Here is a 6233-nt window from a genome sequence, read left to right on the forward strand (position 1 = left end):
TCATTCAGGATCCGGCATTTTTTGATAATGATATGCAGTACTGGTGTTTGGGTCTTTTTTTTTTTTCCAGCAAAGTAAGAGGTTTGACAAAAGCGCACCAATGTATGCCAAGATATAATTCTTGTATATTTTAATTTAGGATTACATTTAGAAACCCCCATAAAATTAAGATGATACTAAAATTAGCTGAATGAATTGGCAAAAGTGAACTTATTCAGGGTTTAGGAATGTCTGAATTAAGGTAGTCCACAAAAGCTGAAGCTGGATCCTTTGTAACGTACATGATGGTGCAAATTGCACAGGGGCAGATGCAGTCTTCTCATGAAAAACATGGATAAGGCTGAGCTCTTACAGTCTGAGTGGCCCTTGTCCCTGGAAAGGAGAAATTGCAGGACAAGACCAGCTCCCTGCAGAGAGCACGGTTAGGAGCTCAGTCCTTGTGGGATGGCATGAGCACAACCCGACCGGCAGCTAGTAGCTGCTAAGTGATGGAGTATGCTCTAAAGAACGCTTTGACACATTTAGCTGCCATATGCTATTAAGTGCCTGCTATTGAGTATGTGTGAATTCATAATTATTTTTTCTGGAGATTTTTAACTTGGATTTGCTCCAGTTTTTCATAGGGACAACAAGTGGCATTTGTCTGATTTAAAGGATTACCTCTGATCAAATACTGTTCTCCAGAGTGTATAGGGCAGCTATGTGAAACAATCATAGCATTGTTTTTAGAAACAATACGCTTCTCTTAATCATCTGTTGAAATAATTTGAAGTGCTTTACAGAAATGTTTCTTAAACAAACAGCCTCAGAGGGATACACTGAATCAAAAATGTCAACCTAGACAACAAAATTTAAACAAATTTGATTTGGTTGTTATTAGAGGACATTCTAGATAAATAAATTCTATATACAGATTGTAAATTTATCAAAACTGATTTTGCTGTTTTATTCCCACAAAACAAAACTGAGTAGAATTTCTCAAAAACATTTATAGGCCTGTCTGAAATAGTGTCTCACTCTGCTTTATAAAACTATTTTTGTGAAAAATATTTTTTATCTGCTTTCATAGTACGTAGAGAATGTGCTCTCTAACTGCAGGAAACTTCATTTTCATACACTGGCAACAGCTATTGAATGACGTAAAGCAGATTTTTCCTCTACACAGTAAGTAATGTAAGGTTCCCTATTCTTCCTCTACTCTGGCTACAGCGAGGAGATAGAAGCGATAATTCCTTTGGAATTTCTGACATTTCACCTGTCTGCAGGCTCTTTTGCATTTCCAAGGAATTAGCACAATGAAACTTGTTTGAAAGGGAATGAAACTTTGTTAAACAAAAAAAAAAAAATCACACATGGAGGAGTTTTAGTTGATGCCAGTTTTATGATAGTGCTCCAAGATCAAATGTCAGTATGGCAGGCAAATGCAAACAACAAATAAGAAGCAGGCCCTGCCTAGAGGAAGTCAGTTTAAATAATTTCACGCACATATCCCACTAACGGTTTTGCAATTGGCCTTCAAAGTATTCTTACTAATGGCATCCACTTGATAGAGAATTGTAATTTATTAATAATTGAGCCATACAAAGCAGTACCTGTAAAACTACAGACCAGTATGATGACAGTTTCCCAGTTTTTATTTGGTTTACTAGTAATGATATTCCAAGATAGTTCCAAAATGAATGAAGAGGGAGAAATTAAGAGAACAGGTACAGTTGTTGAATCCATTCTCAGCCTAGAATTTAAACCCACAGTTTGTTTTGGATATGAGCACTTACATAAAGTAATTAGCCTATTTGGGTCTGTACCTCTTGCAGGACCACCTAAAATTAAACAGAAGGCATGGATCATGCAAATGCTGCTGGGACCATGAAAATTCTATTTCTAGTATTTTGCACATACAAAACTGGTTCATATCAATAGTTGATAACTATTCAGAGGCATGTATGAAATGAGCTGGTGCTTGGTCTTCCATTTCCTGTGGATATTTTTAGCTTTTAATAACATTCTGCTACTAACTGTTGGATCAGCAAAGAGAACAAGGGATTTAAGAGAATGGCACCTGAATTTTAAAAATTTGTCTATGTCAGGAGCGAGGCACAGTTTCAGCAAGGTGAGAAGTATGAAACAGCAGTTCCCTAAATTATACCCACTGCAAGTATTAAAGGTAGTTTCATTGTTTCAGGCTGTAAAAACTGATCATTTTCAGTTCTTGTTTTTCTTAATTGTAAAAAATCAAATCAAAACAAAATTTCAGAATGAGCTAAGCATAAAATGTACATATAGAAAGAAACATGGGACTAAGACAACAGAAGGCCCTATAAGGAAGAAAAGCTGGTCCTAAGAAATGACTTGTATAATTGTTGTTCAGTGTCCCTGACGTCATTGCATTGAGCAGGAAATGACTGTAGAAAGCAACCAACTATGAACTCACTTAAGTCTACATGGCAGAGATCACTTAAAATGTAAAAATCTAAAAAGTATTGGTCTTGTTAGAAGAAATTTTCTGTAATTACAACTTAAAATTTATGTCCTTGCAGGTATCAGTGTGGATGGATAATTTCCTCCTCTCTAAAGTGCTTTAGAAAAGCACATTCTAAGCACCTGATCTAAATCCTTTTTTAGCGTATGAAATTCTTGCTGTATTGTTTCAGATTGTCTTCCATATTGGTACTGCAAAATAGTCTTTGCTTTCTCTTACATTTTCTTTCTGGTGTCCCCTGCCCTGACTGTACAACCACTCACACCATCAAACCACTCAAGCTGTTCCCACAGCGCTAACCACACAGAAGATGGCCTTGACATGTGTGCATGCTGCAGCTTGGCATGCACAGCTGGGCAGCTGCAATTACAGAAGTTTCTAGGTGAACTGACCTTCATGTGCAAACACATGTATTTAGATTGTACATTCTTTGTGCAGAGGCTAATTCTAACCAAGGGCTTGTAAAATATCTTACACAACAGTTTCCCAGTCTTGGTGTGGATGCTAGGTACTAAATATATAGCAATGGAAATGCTGATGAGGGTAGTGTTTTTTTCTTTTTCTTTTGATTCAGGTATTTCATTGTTTTGCTTTGTAGGAAAATGTGTCCTCCCCAAACTTAAGGTCATTTACTTTCTGAGCACAAAGTAAGTTTTCAGAGAATTTATTAGGCGTTCCAGTGATCAGTGAAAGTATGTAGGTTTAAAAGTATAAAATACTGTTTCTACTCAAAGGTAGTTAACAGCAGAGTAACACAGACACTTTGTGTTCTGTACACTCTACCTTATTTGAATAATTGAAATTATATAAATAAATTATTTGTGAAGAAATGCAACATAGAAGTTCCATCTGAATATAAGGAACAACTTTTTCCCTGTGAGAGTGACAGAGCACTGGGACAGGTTGCCCAGAGAGGTTGTGAAGTCTGCTTCTCTGGAGATACTGAAAACCTGCCTGGAAGGGATCCTGTCCCACATGCCCTGGGTGACCCTGCTTGAGCAGTGGGGTTGGACTAGATGATCTCCAGAGGTCCCTTCCAACCTCAACCATACTGTGATTCTGTCATTAGCTTCACCCAGCTCTGTTTTAAGATAGCATCAAATCAGCAGATCAGGAAACTGACTGATCACTTGACTCAAACTATTCCTGTTTTTTTAAAAGTTATTTTGTTTATGTTATCAAAGTACAATATACTACAGCTTATTTAAAATCAATCTAGTCTAATTGAAGGTCCAAACAACTAACTTTTTTGAGGTTCAGTTCCATAATTACTGCATGATTTGCCCACAGAACAGAGTTAAGGTTGTCTGACTACTTTTGGCAGGCATTTTACAGGTAACTGGAATTACTGAGAATTTTTTAGGGGTCCTGCAAGTATAGTTTTAAGATAATTAAAAAACTCATGCGTTTTCCTTTATGTCAGTGATATGTACTCTTAACACTAACCCCCTTTCTACAGAGTATTTCTCTTGAGGAATATATATACTATATGGTGATTCCCTACTTTTACTAAGACTTAGTGTCATAGATTTCCTAATTACATATAAAGTTCCTTCCCATTTATCCATAGTCCAGCAAGTATTAGACAGATACTACTATGGAGGCAGGCTTCCAAAGCAATTGCATTTGAGAAGCTAATCTTTGAGTGGAAGAAGCAGAGACAAAACATTGTTTGATCTGTAAAATGTAAGGACACACAAAACAAATGTAGCACTGACAAGGGATGAAAGAGTTAAAATTAATGATTAGAAAAATCTGATACCACTGTAGATAAATACAATTTAAGATAGAATTGGACCAACCCCTAAGCTAAAGGGAAAGGACATTCTAAAAAACTGAGAATATGTGATTCTTATAAAGAGACAGTCATACATAAATTACATTAAGTATGTTTTTAAAAGCAATACTTGCTGTAGATATCCTATGTAGTAACTATGAGAAACTTCATGAAGATAAGCAGATACTGTTAAAAAGCATGACTGAGATATATTAACATTTCAAAAGGCCAAGAACAGAATGTTATCCTATAGATATTTCTCCAGTATGGTATCTGCCAGAATAAAATCCAAAACTAACAGATAAAACTTATAGCCCTGAAACAATTTGTATATTATCCTGTGACTGAACTAATTTAAACAATAATGACAGTCATGATAGTTTAGCTTTGGATACAGCAAATTCTTTGATTCTCTATCAAACTTAATTTTGTATAAACACAGTCAGTATGATATGCTTTGTGGAGAATGAACATTAGAATGAAGGTTGAACAAACGCTCTGTTAAAATTGGTTCATGCAAAAGTACTTGGGTGTCTATCTCTAGAGTCTATACACTTAAACCCTTCACTGAGCTATTCTGAATATCCCAGTTTACTGAGCCAGTGTATTTCTTAGTATAGGTATAGGTTTAAAGATGTTGGTAGCCTTTCTGCCATGGGGCCATCTACCATGGATGGGCTTAATAGGAAGAGAATCCCAATTAGGTTCTCAGTTTGTTAACAACCTATCTTAAAGTGCAGATAACTTGGTAAATAGCAAACGAGCAAGTTTGTAATAACGATCTGTAAGCTTCTTGTTGACCCTATGATACCAGATCGCAGAAGAAATGTGTTAGGTACTGCTAGTGAACAGTTTGCTTTTATCTAGCTTTTGTGAAAGCACAGATTGACACATTTACAGTTCTGTCTTGCTTAAACATCTCTCCTCACATTCCAGGTGAGTGGCCTAACCACTGAGCTGTAAAGTGGTGTCTTTCTTTCTTTCTTTTTCTGTGTCCCAATCAATTATTTATGCAAAGTGAAGCAACTGAAAGGAACTCACCCCAGGATGCCTTACAACCCAGCGAGGGGGGACGCAGGGGACACACCATGATCACTTTCTTGGTACCTGCTGTGGTCACGGTAGTTCCACTCTGCTGATCCTTACCCTGAACGGTGTTAGCACAGTAGTTTGTAGTGCTATGCTGTAGGTCAGGATTAGAGTGCTGACCAGGATTAAAACTACCCCTTTTCTCTTCTTCTGAGGTGCAATTACTACTTTTACTCAGATGCAGTGAAGTCAAGCTGCATGAGCTCTCTGCAAGAGCAGGTGTCACCAAAATCAGTATCAGAATCAATCCAAACAATAGGAAACCAGGTGTATGTGCAGTGAATGCCTTGGAAAAGGGAGTCATACCCATGTGGAGATAGTCTGTCCCCTAGAAGTTGTCATATTTTCAGAATGAGCCAGAAAATACAAGTACCTTTTTATTGGTGTAACTACATTCAACAGTGCATCTAGAGATACACAGGTGTTGTGAGTGGGCTTTTTTTTTTTTTTTTTTTTTAAGCAATACATTCAGTGCTACATCTTTGCTGAGCATGAATGATGAATGTCTTTGGAAAGGTGGTAGCCAAGATCTCCCTTTTCTTTCTCTTTCCCAAAGGGGTGGGGGAATGCATACATCTCAGTAACTGTAGCGATATCCCAGCTGCTGTCTAGGCCTCCTGAATCAAAAAAAAAATAAAAATAAAAATAAAACGGAAAGGGCGAGAAAACTCATTTACTCATTTTCATAACCAGAAGAAAGTCTGAAAGCGCCGCTCAGCAACAGCTGCCCGTGGAGGCCAAGAGAGGGCAGCCTCGGAGCACCGCCGGCGCACCGCCGCGACCGTTAGGGACCGGCGCGACCGTTGGGGCGGCGGCTGCCGGGCACGTATGCAGCGGCGCGCGCGCCATGGCAGCTGCCCGGGGCTCCCCCGGGTGCGGGGAAGGATG

The sequence above is a fragment of the Rhea pennata genome, chromosome 3 (genome assembly GCF_028389875.1).
Source record: "Rhea pennata isolate bPtePen1 chromosome 3, bPtePen1.pri, whole genome shotgun sequence".
NCBI classification, from domain to species: Eukaryota; Metazoa; Chordata; class Aves; order Rheiformes; family Rheidae; genus Rhea; species Rhea pennata.